This window comes from Halichoerus grypus, chromosome 12 (assembly GCF_964656455.1).
Source record: "Halichoerus grypus chromosome 12, mHalGry1.hap1.1, whole genome shotgun sequence".
Lineage (NCBI taxonomy): Eukaryota > Metazoa > Chordata > Mammalia > Carnivora > Phocidae > Halichoerus > Halichoerus grypus.
In genome coordinates, this window is record NC_135723.1 from 31136023 (window position 1) to 31156263 (window position 20241).

Sequence of the window (20241 nt, forward strand, 5' to 3'; positions counted from 1 at the left end):
AAGTTTTCAGGGATATAAAACACAATTTCTCCAAATGAGTCATTAGGGATGACTTGGTACCTGGACCCCTGCTTTCTATCTGTTAGAGGCCAGCACCATATTTGGCTGTTACTTCAAAGTATGTGCCTAAACTGGATCCTCCTCTCTACATTTAAGAGATCGTTCCAAAGTTTTATCAGATCTGCAGCTTCTGGGTGATATGGATTTGTCCATGCGCTCATGGTCACACCTTCGTTGCAAAGCAGGTCACTTGACCTTAAGCAATGCCATGTAGGGACCCATAATACAAACATTCAGATGGTCTAAGCCCTCAGGGGTGCCAGTTAAGGCATTGCAGGCAAGAAAATCAGCTCATACCCAGAACGCATGTCAAACACAAAAGGATAAGCATTTCCCCCTCTAAGATAGAAGGCGTTCGATGAAATCTACTTGCCACACAGAACTGGCTGGTCTTCTCAATGACTCAGTGCTGGTTCCTGCAGCTACAGCAAAGGCTGGATGAACCTGTAATAGGAAACTCTTGCTTTGGGACTCAAGCAAAGTCTCCATTCTGCAACTATAGTCATCCCATCCATGGTCCTATAACACAATCGCTGGTATATACCAGAACAGAGACTTGGACAAATCAGCACATCAGCTAGTTGTTCGATGTCATCTCTGTAGTAAATGCTGTACCATGGGCATTGCCGTGGGTACAGAAATCTGCAAGCTTCAAGCCTGATCCCTTAAGATTATCCTTCCATAAAACTCTTCATCTCAAATGCCTCAATCTTTTTTCCTGCCAGCCTCCTGACTAACTAGTCATGCTATTTTTCATAGCCAAGGATTCCATATATATTAACCTCTGACCAATTCTCTCTCCACATCAAGTAAAAGACAAAGTACATTATTTAAGGATACTCCTAGCAAAAGGGTTTTCCTTCAGTACTGCCCTTAAGGGCCACATTTGCTGTAATGAAACAGCAGTCCATTTTTGGCTTATGCTTAACTTATCAAATTAACCCATCCATGAACCAGGCCGAGGTATTTTTCACTATGTCCTCTTGTCATAGAACTTCACCACAAGGTGTGAGGATGCACAGAACACTGAACCCCTAAAAAATTCATCATGGTAGCAGGTCCCTAAATCTTAATACAGTACACCTCACTCTCTGGAGTGTATGTATTTTAATTTTATGCCAGGTAGGGGAAGGGGAAAGGAATTTCTCACCACTCCAGCCCTTCTCCAGCCTTCCTGTTTCATCTATGGGAGTAAATGGAAAATGTAAGCAACACAGATCAGAGCTTCAAGGATATAGACTGGAAACACTGAAGTCAAGTAAAAGAATAGGGTAAAATGCAGGATGGTAAATGGAGGGGCAGTACTGAAGAAACAATTGTGAAGAGCACAATCCCAAGACATAGGTCCATCAAAAGACTGAGACTTAACTGGAAGATTATGCACTGCTTCTCTTAACACCCTAGTACAATGACATTGGATTATACCTGAACAACCTGTAAGACACAAACTCTGTCTGATGAGAGTACATAAGACAGCCCAAAGTCAAGAGGGAAGGAAAATCAAGGACACCACAAGAATCAAAGCCCCTAGAACATATAGCTCCCACAAATATTAATCACGGCCCTACTCCTAGCCATACTAACACAAATCGCTAAACTAAAGGCCTATTTACCTATTACCCCATATAACATGTATGGCTTTCAACAAAAAAATACAAAGTATGCCAAAAGCAAGGGGAAAAAATACTCTAAAGAGACAAAGCAATCACCGGAACCAGACTCAGACATGGCACAGATACTACATACTGTATGATTCCAATTGTATGACATTCTGGACAAGGCAAAACTGGAGAGACAGCAATAAGATCAGTGGTTGCAGGTGTTCAAGGAGATGGAGAGAAAGATGAAAGTGTGGATCACAGTGGAGATTTAGGTTAGTGAAATTATTCTGTATGCTATACTAACAGTGAATCCATGACACCATGCATTTGTCAAAACCCATACAAATTCACAACCAGAAGAATGAAACTTAATGTAGGAAAAAAAATGTGAAATACATTTGGGAGGTTAAGAGGTCCCAGAAGATGACATGAAATAACCTAACTGGTAGGGCAGAGAAAAAAGATTCTGACCAAAGTAACTTGGAAAATGAGTTGAGACTATAAGACTAAAGGTAAAGGAAAGAGTACATAAGCACTCTCCTCTAGACCATAAAATTGCTTATAGTGGGAGTGGAAGTTAAACATTTTGAAACTGCCATAGTTGTATGCTGGAACTACAAGACTTAAGTACATGAACAGAAGAGGATGGAAGCCAGATTTTGTTGTTGTTGAAGTGCAAATTTAAAGATAAGCAAAGGGAGGAGGCCAGAATATCCATGTGGCAAATGGCCAGAGTTAGACAACTCAATAGTAACTCCCGGTTAGCTCAATATAGATACAGATATCCATCTGTATACATATAGAAATACCTATATCTGAGGGCGCCTGGGTGCCTCAGTCAGTTAAGCATCAGACTCTTGCTTTTGGCTCAGGTCATGATCTCAGGGACGTGAGATTGAGTCCCACGTCGGGCTCCGCGCTTAGTGCAGAGTCTGCTTGGGATACTCTCTCCCTCTCCCTCTGCCCCTCCCCCTGCTCATGCTCTCTCTCTCTCTCTCAAATAAATAAAATCTTTAAAAAAGAAATCCTTATATATGTGTGTATATACACAAGCTAGTATACACATATAAATTTCCTTGCTCTGTCATCTGAGAGCTCTAGAAGCAATGACCCTCCAGTAGTAGGAAGTACATTTAATACCTACATCTTGGTTTCTAATAATTTTCTTCTTTAAGAGGAACCAGAACTCTTTGGAGAAATGTCTGACACTAGAGCTCAGGCCAGGAATACACAAAATAAACACGGAGCATCTTGTAGCACTAGAAAGTAAGAAAATTATCAAAAAACAAACAAAAAAAACCCCACGATGATAGGGATATGTCAAGAGACACAAGGGCTAACTTAAAGAGTTCTCAATGGCCAAAGCTAAAACAATTGGAGCAACAAAATAAATAAGTAGTAATGGATTATAACCCAAAGTATAAAATAAATACCCATGAGTCCGTAACAATATAAACAAATGATTCTATAAATAAATAGGACACTACAGACAAGTCTCCTGTTCAGAACTCTGAATAATTTCTGTAAATACTCTCCCTTCAAGGACAAGAGCATAATTCCCCATTCTTTAAGGGTTGGCTGCATATAGTGATTCCCTTCCAAAGAACTCAGTGTAGAAATGAGGAAAAACAAGTGACTTTGCAGGAGAGAAATCTGACAGACATTACCTCAGCCAGGTGACTGAGGTTAACGACAGCAGTAATATGGCTGGTTAATGGTATGTACTCTTAATTCAGTGTGATTAAAAAAGGGCACGTTTCCTCTTGGTCCTCCTTCCAAAAACCCTAGTCTAACTATGAGAAAAAAATCAAACATCAACTGAAGGACAGTCTACAAATCTGACTCAAAAATGTCACTCAACAAAAGTAAGGAATGTCTGAGAAACTGTTAGAGTCAAGAGGAGCCTGATACAAGAAAACTAAATGTAATTTGATAACTGGAACAGATAAAAGATATTAGGTAAAAAGCAGGGAACTCTTAATAAAGTATGGACTTTTACTAAAAATAATCCATCAACACTGATTGATTGATTACAACAATGTGTCATACTAATACAAGATGTTAGTAACAGGGAAACTGGGAATGGAGTTTATGAGAAATCTCTGTACTACTTTCACAAATTTTTGTAAATCTAAAAGTATTCTATGAGAAGTTTATTTAAATGTGTCAGTGACATGGATGATCTTAAAAAAACTCAAACTGAACTTCTAGAGATGAAAACTACAATGTTAAAATTAGGGCCTGGATAGGTATTGCCTCAGATGCAAATTTTAAGGGGGTGCCAAATCAAGATAAACAATATTTTAATGCAAATATTTTTTAAGTCATAAGTAATGCAAAAGTATCGTGATGAACATAATAAAAAAAATTAAAGAAAGAAAGAATTCAAAAATGCTGTGTCAAGCTATAATGGAGACTGAGGCAAAAGGAAAAATGTGAGCCCCGTATACATTATTTCTATGTATTCTTTAGTGGTTTCTTCAGAACACTAGAGTAATTGAAAAAATATTGGAAAACTGAAAGTATATACATTATTTTAATTATTTAGGAGGTGTATCCATATCACTTGATGAAGTTTATATTCATCAAACAAGTTACTTTCATTTATTTCAAGTAATAGTCAAGATCAAAAATGAGATAAGCAAAAAACTAGGTTTGGAAAATATTACTGATGAGTTTACTTTGATGAAACCCAGGAAAATAAAACTATAATATTCTGTTTGGTATATAAATAAACATTTAAACTTAAATAGTGTATATTTTAATATACCTACTTTTTAATTGTTCAGTATTTTTCCAGTCCCGGTGTGGAACAGAAAGGTCAGCAGCAGACTCACATATGCACAGTCACTTGAGTTATAGAACAGGAATTAGCACAATTCACTTGGCAAAGAACAGTATTTTCAGTACATGTTATTAGACAATGGAAAAATCAAGGAAAAAAAGATCTTGACTCCTTTCTCACACCATGCATAAAAATTAGTTCAGAATGGATCACAGACCTAAATATGAAAGGTAAAAGAATACATATTCTCGATATTACTTTTACATTAGGTAATGCAAATATTTAATAGGATACAAAAAACCACTAAAAGTCGTGAAAAAAAGATTTGGACCTTACTAAAATTAAGTATTTTTATTTAGTAAAAATTCTGTTAAGAGAGTAAAAAGATAAGCTACAGTTTGGGAGGAAACAGTCAGTACATATACCCAATCAAGAATTCATATCCGGGATATATAAAGCATTTTTACAAATCAATAAAAGAAACTCAATTGACAAATGGGAAAAATACTTGAATAAGCACTTCACAAGAGGGTATCCAAATAACCACACACAAAAAAGTATATATATAGAATGTTGCTCAAAAGTATTATTCATAGAAATGCAAACTAATACCAAAATGAGATATCACTGCATGTGTATGGAACTCTGTTATTTATCCTCGGGGATAACTTAAATAAGGACCAATAATAAAAATTTAAAAAATAACTGCTTTAGTTTTTTCATATCTCATAAACAAATGTTGCTTTTTTATTTCATGAAAGAGAAAGATATGTGTAACTAAAAACCAAGTAGTCTGGCAGCTAGCATAAATTTTGAGTTTTGTTAATAGAAATCAGAAAATATTAAATATCTAATGATATAACTTAATATAACTGATTAAATTTACATTAATATTTTATCACATGATTAACAAAATATTTCTTAGCTACCTTCAAACACACACAGATTCTCAAAGAAATGACAAATAAATTTATTTATGTTATCCCATGGGCTGTGAAAAATTTGTTATTTCCAAAATCATTCTAGTTGTATTTGAAAGAGTCAGCATCACCAACCCATGAATTAATTTTTAGGAATTAATATCAAGAACATACAAGGATTCATTACATGTCAATACATGTAAAGGGGCATTTTTAGCATTCACCACTTCTTACCATTGTCTTGGTTTGCTCCAAAGCTAGGCACTTTTTGACATTTCCATCAAGGAATAAAAAAGGCAGAGTTGCTAATGAAAACTCATGACCTCTGTCACCCCTTCCCCCCCAGCATATATCTGAATTCAGACATACCCTACACGTTCCAAAACCTTAAATTTAAAGGCAGGCTTCACACTTAACAGAAATATATGTGACAGGAAAGAATAGGTTTTAAAAAAGCACTTCCTTAGTTTGGTGTTCTTTAGATTTTAAAACATTGGGGCGATGTCCATTGGCCAGGACTTGGTGTTAGATGAGGGATATGCGTATCTTCTGTAAAATGTGAGAAAAATTATTTTGAGCACCGTTGCTTTTCAAAGGATTTTAAGATCAACATTAGGAACAAATACATGGGGAAGTTCAGAATCTACAGTTAAAATAATCTGTGTATATAGTCAATCAAAAGAGGGTGAAAGATACAGATTTTTATAAATTTATGTCTTGGAATGCTGTAAAATTCAGAAGGAATGATGGGGCTATTTCATTTGTGAGTTGTCTTAGATTGTGGAAAATTAGAGGTTAAGGTAAAGGAGAAAGCATTTTCCATTTGTAAATTCAAAAATTGATTCCTACTAATATATGCAAATTACTGAAATAGTAAGCATCAAAATGTTGCCACTGTTCATAATAAACAAGATCAATGTTTTGTCAGCTTTGTAAATAACTTATAATAAAGGTAACAGAAAATGCAATTTGAATAACTTGCACTGCATTTTTCTGAGGGCATTTTAATTACAAAAGGAGTCTTTTATTTTTTCATTGTTGAAGATAGGTCTAGTACCAGCTTCTATAAGGTAAAAAAAGAAAAAAAAAAAAAAAAAAACAAACAAACGACGGTATTTGTACCAGGTTTAAGGGCCATGTTTTAAGGTGGCCATTTTTGAGCCAATTCAACTGAACATATTTTCAAAAAGGGCATATTTTGAATTACAAAATGAAACTTACCAGGCTTTTCTTCCCCCGGTTATTCTGATAGTTTTGCTTACTTGAAAAGCTAATGCCCAGGAATATAAAGTAGCATCAATTTGCCTCCAGGAACACATTCTTGATCTCTTGACCCCAGATGATTCCCTTAAACTTCATCCTGTGATAGTGAGGAATAAATTGTTTTTATTTTAACATGACTTTCACCCTTGACAAAATCTACTGAGTTGTCAGAAGAGTGCCTGTGCTCCTATGACCTTATCACTCAAAAGTACTAAAGTAACAAAATACTTCTTCCTGGATCCCATAAAGAAAGCTTTTTACCCCTTCTTTTTTTTTTTTTCTTTTTAGTAGTAAAATCTCAAGGAAGTAAGATTTGCTGCCAGCCATCATAATCCAAGCTAAACAGATTTTTCAGGATTTCACTCCTTCTGCTGGTTCAGTAAAGGCCAGAAAGAATTTAGTACTTCTTATAGACTTGATATTTAACTGATCATCTAAAAAAGAAGGCACCTCTCCAAATCACTATTATTTCATGGACCTGAGAGGACCTATGCATTTCAGCAGTTATAGTCACATCCCTTCTGATTTAAATTACACAGATAGGTTTTGGAACTACACCGCCCATTTCAGAATTTAAACCTAAACCTTCTCCAGCATAGGCAATGTAACCAATAACATTGTAACAGCTTTGTATGGTAACAAATGATAACTAGACTTATTGTGGTGACCATTTCAAAACGTATACAAATACTGAATCACTATGCTGTACACCTGCAAGTAATATAATGTTATATGCTAATTATTTTTCAATAAAAAAATAAAGCAAAAGCAGAAACAAAAACCTTGATCTTCCTGCTCTGCCCTGCTTCCAGCCCCCATCCCACACGCTCACCTTCAACCACATCCCACTTTAACAGCCTACACTACTACGGTACATATTTATCCATTCATCACTTGAATATATGTTATGTCAAAAGCCTTCCTAAATACTGGAGAGATCAATGATTGAAACAAAGATCTCTCCCCTTCTGGAGGTTATATTCTGTCATAAGGGGTATAGAGAGATTTTAAAAAAGAGTGAAAAATTAAATTATACAGTATATTAGAAAGTAATATGTACTATGGAGATAAAACAGAGGGTAGGGGAAGCAAGGAAGATGGATTGCAATTCTAAATACAGTGGTCAGGGTAGGCCTAGTAGAAAAAAGACATTTAAGCGGTGCCTGGGTGGCCCAGTCAGTTAAGTGTCTGCCTTCGGCTCAGGTCATGATCCCGGGGTCCCGGAATCCCAGGACCAAGTCCTGAGTTGGGGGGGGCGGTCCTTGCTCAGCGGGGAGTCTGCTTCTCCCTCTCCCTCTGCCTGCCACTCTGCCTACTTGTGCTCTCTCTATATATCAAATAAATAAATAAAATCTTTTTTTAAAAAGACATTTCAGTAAATTTTAAATGGGGTGAGGTCAATATTCCAATAGATATCTGGGGGAAGAACATGTCAAGCAGAAGTAACAGCTGGTGCAGAGGCCTGAGGCAGAAAAAGAGCTAACATGCTCTAGGAAGATAAAGAAGGTCCTTAAGCCTGGAGACAATAAACAAGAAGAGTAGCAGATGAAGCTAAAGAGGTGAGTCAGATCAGGCAAAGGGCATTAGAGGCCCTTGTAAGGAATGTGGCTTTTACTACGAAACAACGGGAGACAATAATACTGGCATGATCCATCTTAAGTTTCCAAGTTTATCCATCTTAAGTTTCTGGAAATTAGGACGCTTGGGCAGGGACTACTAACAAGAAGCTGTTGCAGTAATCTAGGGAAGAACTACACTTGATCTTAGCCAAAAGGCCGAGAAGCGATTCTAGGGAAGAACTAATGGGGGCTCAGGCCAAGTGATAGGACTATTTTCATAGCAGTGATAAGAATAAGTTATAAAATGAAGATATTTTGAAGTAAGAGCTACCAGGATTTCCTAACAAAATGATTATGGGATGAGTGAGATGGAGAAGAATAAAGGAAGACATCAGAGTTTTAAACATGATAAATCACTGATTGTATTCATCAGCCATTATTCTAAATGCATGGAAAAAAAGGGAGAGAAACAGAGACAGACACATAGAGAGACAAAGGAAGAAAGGAAAAAATTCAATGAAAAAATTGAACATCAAGTGATAAATGTTTATTACTCCACTGTGGGTGGTATAAATGGAAAAGAAAGAGTTGAATTTGAATACTAGTTCTGCCATTTATTAGGCAAATTATTTAGCTTCTTGACCTTCCATTTACATGTCTCTAAAAATACATATCATCTATTTATTAAAATATTGAGAGGAATTTAACAAGATAACATAAAATGCCTAGCATATTTTTTTTTTTCTTAACTGTTATGTATTACTAAACAAATAAAATAAACTGAGGTTATTTAAAGACCAGCTCAGGAATTCTCAAACATATTTTTTTCTCCTGTCATTAAATCTCTATCTACTATATTAGGTTCATAGTCCCTATATTTTCTCTCCCCATAAAAAGTTACCCCAAATTCCTCAGAAATGATTATGGCTATTTCCTGAGAGCAACTTAAAATGAAGCAATTTCATATCAATATATTCATATTGAGAACTAATCCTCTGTTATGATTTTTTCCTAAGTGGAAACCAAAGGAAACATATAGTACCAAATAGGAAAAGAAAAAATAAACACCACAATACTGAAATTATTTCATAAACTGACGCTACCAATTAAACTCAAATCTACATCATAAAAAATGACCTGAGCATTACTAAATATCTAAATGGAAAACGCATGTCTTCTCAATATATGTGACTCAGAGATTTTTTATTTTTTTAAGATTTTGTTTATTTATTTGAGAGAGAGAGAGCACATGAGAGAGCACAAACCAGGGGAGAGGCAGAGGAAGAGAGAGAAGCAGGCTCCCCACTGAGCAGGGAGCCCAGATGTGGGACTCAATCCCAGGACCCTGGGATCATGAGCTGAGCCAAAGGCAGATGCCTAACTGACCAAGCCACCCACATACCCCAGAGATTTTTTTTAAAAGTCTGCTCTTTAAATCTTTTCAACAATCTTAAATTAAGTTCAATAAAGGTTTATTTTCCCCAGAAAGATTTCATGGACTATTTTAGACCATATAGCAAATGTATATCAAAACTCACAACCACATCAAAAGCATAACTTGCCTTTCAGTTTGTTCTCAAGGTATAAATTTAAACTCATATATAAAAGGCCTTGGCATGTAGAACACTAGTAAGCTACTATTAAATGAATACAGATACTTCTATCTCCCATATAATTTCATCTACCAAATAACAATTCATATTATTTTACACTCAATGACAGCTTGGAAATTAGTAAAAGAAGGATCAATGGGGGATGGAAGGGGTGAAAGGTGTACCAGATATTAAACAAAGTTCTTCATGAAGAGAAAAGTTGATGCCAGGTGAATACTTGATTCTACACAAAGGATTGGAGAGGAACAAAATGATGAAAATTTCTGTGAATATTAAGAAAAAAATCCTCATTTTTAAATTTCTTTAGAAGATAAATGCCAATAGCAGAAAGAAACCACAACTCACAATGTATTGTAAAATTTATAGCTTACATAGAAGTAAAACTATGACTGCAATAGCTCAAAGAAATGATCAAAAAATTGGGACTATAGTGCTATAAGTTTCTTAAATTATATTTGAAGTAGTATAATACTATTTGAAAGTAGAGTGTGGTAAGTTAAAGATTCATATTGTAAACTTTAATACCACCTCTAAAATATTTTCTTTAAAAAAGAGATACAACTAACTCTGCAAATCAAATCAAATACAATAACAACAGAAAATACACACACACACACACACACACATTCAATTCAAAACAAGGCAAGAGAAAAAAATTGAACAAGAAACAGACAAGACGAATGGAAAACAACTTGCAAGATTACAGACTTAAATATAACCATATCAATAATCACATTAAATGTAAATGGCCTATACTCCAATTAAAAAGCAGAAATTTTCAGATTGAAATGAAAAATTAATACCCACTGTATTTTGTCTATTGGAAACCCATTTTAAAAATACAGACACAGGTTAAAAATAAGAGAATGGAAAGAGATGTATCACACAAACCCTAGTCATAAGAAAGTTGGTGTGGCTGTATTAATATCAGAAAAAAGTACACTTCAGAACAAGAATATCACCAGGGATAGAGAGAGCTATTTTGTAATGATAAAGGGTCAATTCATCAAGAAAATGGGCAAAAATTCTAAATTTATATGCTACTATAAAATCTTCAAAATATATGAAACAATAACTGAAAACAATGCAAGGAAAGTAGACAATACTCTCAGTAACTGATAATACACAGAGACATAAAATGAATAATGATATACAAGACTTAGACAAAACTGTCAGCCAATTGACCTAGCTGACATTGATAAAACACTCCACCAAACCACAGCAGAATATACATTCTTTTCAGGTTACATGGAATAGTCATGGAGATAGGCCATTTGTCAGGCCTTAAAATGTCTTAATAAATTTAAAATGAATTAAATTTTCCAACTGAATTAAAGTAGAAATCACAAATATAGAAAATCCTCGAATTTTTGCAAACTAAGTCACACACTTTTAAATAATGCCACTGAATCTAAGAAGTCACAGCAGAAATTTAGTAGATGTACTGAACTGAATGATAATGAGAACACACATATCAACATTTGCAGAATACAACTATAACAGTATCCATAGTTTTCACTAGTGAATTCTATCAAACATTTAAGGAAGAAATAATGCAAAAACGTCTCAGAAAATACTGGAGTATGGGTGCACCTGGGTGGCTCAGTTGGTTAAGCTACTGCCTTCTGCTCAGGTCATGATACCAGGGTCCTGGGATCGAGCCCCACATTGGGCTCCCTGCTCCTTGGGGAGCCTGCTTCTCCCTCTCCCTCTGCCTGCCACTCCCCCTGCTTGTGCTCTCTCTGTCTGTGTCAAATAAATAAATAAAATCTTAAAGAAAAAGAAAATACTGGAGTATGAAAAACACTTCACAATTCATTTTGGGAGACCATCATTACCCTAAAATAAAAATTATACAAAGATATTACAAGAAAGCAAACTACAGATAAGTTTTTTTTCTAGGAATAGATACTAGGAATGGAAGGAAATCTTGTATTCCCTAGAATATAGAAAGAAAGTAGACACTAAGAATATAAAGAATGTTCCTCAACTTGATAAAAGATATCTATGAAAAAAATTAATGGTGAAAATTGAATGTTTTCTCCTTAAGATCAGAAAAGTCTAAAGGATATTGACTCTCAATACTTCTATTATACATTACAATGGAAGTTCTAGACAGTTCCTTAAGGCAGTAAAAAGAAATAAAAGGCTTGAAGATTGAAAGAAAGATTTAAATCTCTTCACTCATAGTTCACATCATGTGTATAGAAAATCCCAACGAATCTCCAAAATCTACTACAACTGGTAAGTGATTTTTACAAGGTTATAGGATACAAGAGCAACATCCAAAAGTTAAATGTATTTCAATATAATAACAATAAGAAGTTGGAAAATAAAATTAAAAATACACTTTACAAAAGTATCCAAAATTTAAAATATATTAGAAAACTTAAAAATATTAAGATACCATTTCTCCCTTAATTGACACATGGATTCAGTATTATGCCGCCAAATTCCTAGCAGGTTTTTCTGAGAATCTGACAAGCTGATTTTAAAATTTAAGGATATAGGGGAGGGCAGTGACAGAGAGGTGAAGTAGGTGATGGGGATTAAGGAATGCACTTGTCATGATGAGCACAGGGTGATGTATGGAACTGTTGAGTTACTACACTGTACACCTGAGACTAATATATCACTGTATGTTAACCAACTGGAATTAAAAACTTAAATTAAAAAAAAGATATAATTGTTTCTAAAAAAATTGAGGAAATGTAACGTAAATAACCTAGGAGTGAGTATAATGGAATAGAAGGGAAAATGAAATATATTTACATTTCCATGGTAAATAACCAATGTAAAAATCTAGGTATAATAATCAAGACAGTGTGTTATTGGTATGAAGATAGTTAGGGAGACCAATTGAACAGAATAGAAAGTCCAATATATTATACACATGTATAATAAATTGATTTTCAACAAACATTCCAAGGTAAGTCAATAAAGAATGAACAGTCTTTTCAAAAAACTATACTGGAAAAATTAAATATTTATATGGAGAAAAAAAGGAACCTCAACACTTCTTCACACTATACACAATTTAGTTGAAATGGATCACAGTCCCAAAAACATAGAAAAAAACATTTGGGTTAGATAATGACTTCTTAGAACAGAAAAAAAGCACAACTATTAAAATATTGAAAAATCCCGCTTCATCAAAATTAAAATCTTATGGTGTTTAAAAGCCACCATTACAATGAAAGATAAAAATGAAAACAATCCATAGTCTACAGGATAATTCCCAGTATTCTCGGGACATATATTTAACAAAGAACTTGTACCCAGAATATATTAAAAACCTCTTACAACTCATTATTAAGAGAAACAACACAATATAATTTGGTAAAATCTGAATGTACATTTCACAAGAGTAGATATGCAAATGATGGGTAAGTGCATGAAATGATGCTCAATATCATTAGATCAGGGAAATAATATTAAATACAAAATAAAAAAGATCTTGAATGGTTAGAATTGAAAGGACTCTTCCCAAATTTTGTTGAGGATGTAGAGTAGGTATAGCTTTCGTGCCTTGCTGTTGGAAATGTAAAACAATATAATCACTTTGGAAAAGGATGAGAGTCTCCCTAACAGTTAAGCATATACTTCCCATATCATCCAGCCAGTCCACTCTTAAATATTCAATCAATAGAAATGAAAAATGCATGTCCACACAAATATTTGTGCAAAACTATTCACTGCCACTTTACTCATTATAGCCAAAACTGGGAAGCAATCTAATGGCCATTGACAGGTGAACAGAGGAAGAAATTTTGATATAGTCAATCAGTGGGACATTACTCAGTAATAAGACTGAACAAACTAATGTGATACACCCAAAGGAATCTTAAAACATTATGCTAACAGAGAAGCCAGATGCAAAAGAAGAGATACTGTATGATTTTATTTAGGTTAAATTCAAGAATAGGCAAAACCAGAGAAAACATTTCCTGTGGTTTAAGTCTTTGGGAAATTCAGAAAGCAGTCAGTGGTTGCCTGGACCTGGACTTGGAACGAAGCTTCCTGTAAACGGACATGAAAGAACTTTTTTGGGGTAATGGAAATTTTCAATATCTTGATAGGGTGGGGGTTACAGAAATGTACACTTAAAACCGGCACAAGGAAATAATAAAATAATAATATTACTAAAAATTATTTTTATATTTTGTATTACATAATTATAAAATATTAAATAAATAAATAAATAAAACCTAATAATCTATGGTCAAATTAACCTGTTCTGTAAATTGATCACTTTAGCCCACCTGAATTATTTTCTTTATATGGTTAATGAAAATAATACGATTCCTGACGCAGAATAGATATTCAAAAAATATCAGTTGCATTCTATTCAGTCATATTAAAGTACACAGATAGAGATAGGTATTTTTTAATGCCTGGAATATACTCTGTTTTTTGTCCACACCTAGGAAATTTCTAGTTAGAACCACATAAAAGGAAGTTATACTACCATTAGACTTTCTTTGAGCATACTAGACTTTTCTTCAGTCCTTAAAGTAAATTCACTAAAAATTTAATTTTCTATTTTAATTTTTAAAAATCCAGTGACACGTTTCACTGTATTGTGCCTTTCTATTGCAACTGCAGAAAGGAAAGTCAGTGATCCATTATGGAAGGTTAAAAAAACTCAGGGCACCATGGTTTTTCATTTAAGACCCAGAGTTTTTACATTCCAAGAAATACAAAAATGCAGAACTAAAAATATACACTTAAAGCTCTTCTCAAGTAGGCGAAAAAAGTAACTGCACTTAAAACAGAAAAAATATGCTACCTCATTTCAAACTTGGTATTTATTTTACTAGTACATTTAGAGCTTTGTTTTAGCAAACACATGCCTCCTTGTGTTGCAGAATTCACTCACACCAATAAGACCACCTTATACGATAATTTTCAATGTATTACTTACCAAAGTAAATTAAATATAAGGTCTACCTAGACAATGTCAAAGTATCTAAGTGATAAAATTTATTAATTTTAAGCAAAAAGATTTACACTTCCATATCAGAATGAAGACTTTAAATCTTCAGTTTGTTCACAGCCCAAAGTCAATGATCTCAGGAACTGATATTTGAAGAGAGAAATTTAGAATGTAGAATAAAATGGGTGGACCAAGAACAACTTAATCAATGATTCATTATCTTTTTTTCTCAATGATTTTAACAGCTTTAGTGAGTTATAATTGACATACAAAAAATGCACGTTTAATGTATACAATCTGATGAGTTGGGACATATGCATACCACCATCAACACAATTAAGGTAATACATGTAATCCATCACATCCAAAAGTTTCCTCATCTCCTTTTGTGTTTTTTTAATATTTGAGGGTTTTTTGTTTATTTTTTGTAGTAAGAATACAACATGAGACCTACCCTCTTAAAAAATATTCAAGTACACAGTACCATATCATTAACTCTAGGTACTATGTTGTACTTCAGATCTCTAGACTTAAACAACCTGCATAACAAAATTTATATCCATTGAACAGCAACTCCCCTTTCCCCCTCCTCCAACCTTTGGCAACCACCATTCTATTCTCTCTTTCTGTGAGTTTGACTATTTTAGATATCTCATATAAATGGAATCATGCAAGATTTGTCCATCTGTCCATCTGTGCTTCTCTTATTTTACCTAACACGATGTCCTCCAGGTTCATCCATACTGCTGCAAATGGTAGGATTTCCCTCTTTCATCAGAGTGAATAATATTCCATTTTATGTATTTATCACATTTCCTTTATCCATTCATCTGTTGATGTATATTTGGGATGTTTCCACCTCTCAGTCACTATGAATAATGCTGTAATGAAGAGAAAAGTGCAGATATCTCTTTGAGATCCTGATTTCATCTCTTCCAGATATATACCCAGAAGTGCAATTGCTGGATCATACATTAATTTTATTTTTAATTTTCTGAGTAATCTCGATACTGGTTTCCATAGTAGCTGCACCATTTTACGCTCCCATGAACAGTGTAGAAGTGTTCCACGTTCTCTGTACCCTTGCTAACACTTGTTATCTCTTGTCATTTTGATAAGCCATCCAATAATTGTGAAGTGATATCTCACTGTAGTTTTGATTTGCATTTCCCTAGTGATTATTGATGTTGACTTTTTCATATATTTGGTGGCTACCTGTATGTCTTTAGAAACATGCCCTATTCAAGTCCTTTGATCATTTTTTAAATGGATTTTTTTCTATTGAGTTGTAGCTTTTTAAACATATCTTGTTATGAAACCTTAATCAGATAAAGGTTTTGCAAATACTTTCACCAATTTCATAGGCTGCCTTTTCCCTCAGTTGATTGCTTCCTTTGCTGTACATACACTTGTGAGTTTGATAGTGTCACTTGTCTATATTTGCTTTTGTTGCCTATAATTGTGGTGTCATGTCCAAAAAAAAAAAAAAACAACAACAATTGCCAAGTCCAATGTCAAGAAGCTATTTCCTTAGGTTTACTTTCAGTAGTTTTACAGCTTAGGCACTACATTTAAGCCTTTGAGTCTTTTATCCACTTGTGAAATATATTGTGAAATAAGGGTACAGTTTTATTCTTCTGCACGTCAAATTCCAGTTATTCCAACATCATTTATTGAAGAGACTACCCTTTCCCCATTGTGTATTCCCCATTGTCAAAGATCAGTTGACTGTAAAAGCGTTTATTTCTGGGTTCTCTTTTGTGTTCCATTAGTCTAAATGTCTGTCTTTATGCCAGTACCATGCTATTGTAATTATTGTAGCCTTGTAATATATTTTGAACTAAGAAATGTGATGCCTCCAGCTTTGTTCTTCTTTCTCACAATCACTTTGGCTATTCTGGGTCTTTTCTCTTTCCACATGAATTTTAGGATTTTTTTCTATTTCAGTTAAAAAAAAAAAAACGCCATTGGGATTTTGACAGGGACAGCACTGAATCTGTAGATCATTTTAAGGAGTATAGATGCCTCAGCAATTATTAAGTCTTCCAATCTATGAAAATGGGATGTCTTTTCATGCGTTTGTGCTTCTCTAATGTCTTTCGTCAATGTTTTGCAGTTTTCAGGATACAGGCTTTTCACCATCTTGGTTAGGTTTATTCCTAAGTTTTTTATTCTTTTTACACCATTATAAATAAGATTGTTTTCTAAATTTCCTTTTTGAATAGTTTATTGTTTGTGTATAGGAACACCACTGATTATTTGTATGTTGATTTTATATCCTTTAACTTTACTCAATCTGTTGATTTGTTCTAAGAGTGTGTTGGTGGGTTTTCTATATATAAAATCATGTCATCTGCAAACAGAGACAGTTTTGCTTCTTCCTTTCCAATTTAGATGCCTTTGTTTCTCTTTCTTGAATAATTTCTCTAGTTAGGACTTCTATTACTATATTTAATAGAAGTGCTGAGAGTGGTCATCCTTGTCTTGTTCCTTGTCCTAAAGGAAAAGCTTTTAGTTTTTCCAACAAAGAACTCAGTCTGATGGAGGAGCAGCTGATGGAAAAATTTTTTAATTAAAGAGACACTATGACATGCAAAGTCTTTTCCCCTATTCACTGAATGCTATAAAATGAGAAGTAATTTAGAAGAAGCTTAATGGGTTGTATATCTGGTATTTTATTGCTCTTTTGTTTGAGGAGTCCTCCTTTTGATTTAGACAAAGTAAAATCTTCTTAAAATGTCTCATATTGATATTCTCCTTTCCAGGTTTTCAATGTATATTTTCTGAAATACGAGTTTAACATATTTTTCTGTAATATTAAAGGAAGTTGTAAAAGAGAAGTAACTCTTCTCACACTATTATGGAGTGGGATCAAGTTTTTCATAATAGCTTCCCCAAACAATTACACATTGTATTACTATGTATGATAATTTTATAGCAAGTGCTGCCTTAGCTTACCAATATGTTACAGTCTCCTTATACAAGAAACTGTCTTCTGTTTATCGGCACCATGATGCCTAGTGAATGTTAAAGACTTTGTAGATGTGCAATAAATACTTCTTGGTTTGTATGTGGATTAATATATGTTATGGACTAAATATTTGTGCCTCCACAAATTCATATTTGAAATCTAATCCCTAGTATGGCATTATTTGAAGGTGGGGTCTTTGGGAGGTAATTAGGTCATAAGAGTGGATCCCTCATGAATGAGACTAGTTTTCTTGTAGTAAGAGGCCAGAGAGTTTGCTCCTTTCACCATCTGAGGATACAATGCGAAGTTCGCAGTCTGCAAAGCCAGAAGAGGGCTGCCACCAGCACCCAACCATGCTGGCACCCCGATCTCTGACTCCCAGCCCCTAGAACTGTGGAAAAAAATTTCTGTTACTTATAATCCACCTAGTCCATGGTACTTTGTTATAGCAGGCCAAACTAAGACAATATACTTAGAATTATCCTCAAGAAGAATAATCATTCTTCCTTAGACCATACTTTAAGCATTTTCCTCTCACAGATCTTACTTTAATTTCTGTCATTGGAAATGTGATACCTTTGGGGCAAATATATTGATTTCAAAGCAAAATTTTCAGCTTGTCACTTTTTATCCTAAAAATAGCATTTCTGGCATCCAGCTTTAATCATGTGAGCGTTCAGCTTTGGCTTGGTCTACCAGGTACTACAGAGATAATAGGGGATGAAAATCAATAAACCTAGATTCTAGCTTCAGTTCCTTGCATTTCACTCTCTTCTGTCATAAAATAAATGCTAAGGTCTTTGTCCTAACTAGTCCACAGGAAAAAGTGGGAATTCACAATAATATTTTCCTGTGGTTTAGGTGATCTGGGAAAGGTGCCAAGAGAACACTACTTTGTACGCATCATTGTCATCTCTGATTTTCAGCACGTAATAATGAGTTATCAGTCATGTCTTATTCTAAAGTATATGATGATAGTAACTATAGCACAGGTATTTTTTCAATATAAGGGGGGAAAAAACAACTTGATGATTTTCTATATACTCCTTTCATTAGGCATTCCAGCTCCTGGTTTGGACAAGAGCACTCACAAGCAATTTTTTTATTTTTTTCTTTTTCAAAGATTTTATTTATTTATTTGAGAGAGAGAGAGAGTGAGAGAGAGCATGAGAGGGGAGTGGGTCAGAGGAAGAAGCAGACTCCCCACTGAGTGGGGAGCCCGATGTGGGATTCGATCCTGGGACTCCAGGATCACGACCTGAGCTGAAGGCAGTTGCTTAACCAACTGAGCCACCCAGGCGCCCAATTTTTTAAAATAAAAATGGCCTCTACCACTTTTTTTTTTTACAACAAAGTTTTGCTATATAAAGCTAACCTAAGGAAATAAAATAAAGTAGACATTGATCTAGGCCACCAGTTTCCAAAAGTGGCTGCACGAAATAATGACTTTAGGACCTTTAAAAGTGCTGATTTTTGGTTAGTACCCCCCAGAAATTCTGATTTAATTGGTATGGGGCACAACCTGGATATTTGGATTTTTTTAACAGCTCCTCAGGTGATTCTAATGTAGAGCCAAGTTTGAGAAAGACTATCCTAAGCAAATGCCCAATCTCATTTCAGTCTTTTTTCTCAATTGCCCCTAGCTGCCGAAGTTTTTCAAATTAAGTTTTGTTCTCAACAAGATTTTAACTTTGCAAATACTTATTTTATTTAGAAATCGCAAGTCACCTGCTTTATACATAGCATTTCTTACTATCACACACTAAAGCCTTCACGTTTGGCTCTAATTGTCCTTATGGCACCCACTAATTCCAGGTGAACATTATTATTTTCCCTGATCCGACTAGCATTTTCAGGCTTTTATAAAATTCAGAAGAAGACATACTCCCTAGTTTTCACCTTTACCCAAAATTATACTACTCAGTGAAATGTTGCTCTTGTATGTACAATGTCAGGGAGACATCACCCCACTGGGTACATCAGCTGGTTCTGTTTTCACCAAGCTGTGCTCCACAAGGCATCAGAATCAACTCTGCATGTCCCATTTCCTCAGGGCACCAAAGTTATTTTAATAAAATAATCTGTTGCGAGGCATCCATTGCAAAAATCTCACCTCTATGCCTTCACTCAAGCTGCATATTTTCCTTGGAATAACCTTTCTCATCCCTATTATCTGGTTTTTGGACTGTTGAACACAGGTTCATGTTCCAGGCCTCAGACTGGTCATCCTATCCACCATGAGGTCCGTTCTTAGCCTACTTTTCCCAGAAGGATTCATCACTCCATCCTTTGGGCACTCACTGGGCAGCTGATGTTTCTATCATGGACCTAAAATTGTCTTATACTATCAGTTTACCTGGTGTCTCTCTTTAAGTGGCTATAAATCAGTCAAAGATAGGAAACATGACCTCCTTATTTTTATGTCCCAAGTCCCCATCACTGTACTTAACACTGTAGGTACAAAATAGGTATACACTTATCCAGTGAATTAAGTTGTTTTATTAATGATAAGAATATGGGGTTTGACTAATTC

At 34.6% G+C, this 20241-nt stretch overlaps 1 long non-coding RNA gene across 4 annotated transcripts in view; it reads right to left on the reverse strand.

Moving 5' to 3' along the window:
- Window positions 1-20241, reverse strand: part of LOC118518170 (uncharacterized) — a 451497-nt gene that overhangs the window by 361072 nt on the left and 70184 nt on the right. For all 4 annotated transcript variants that reach the window (XR_013442728.1, XR_004908492.2, XR_004908490.2 and 1 more), the window contains exon 2: window positions 6588-6726. This is a non-coding gene — a long non-coding RNA (uncharacterized LOC118518170). The remainder of the gene's footprint in view (window positions 1-6587; window positions 6727-20241) is intronic.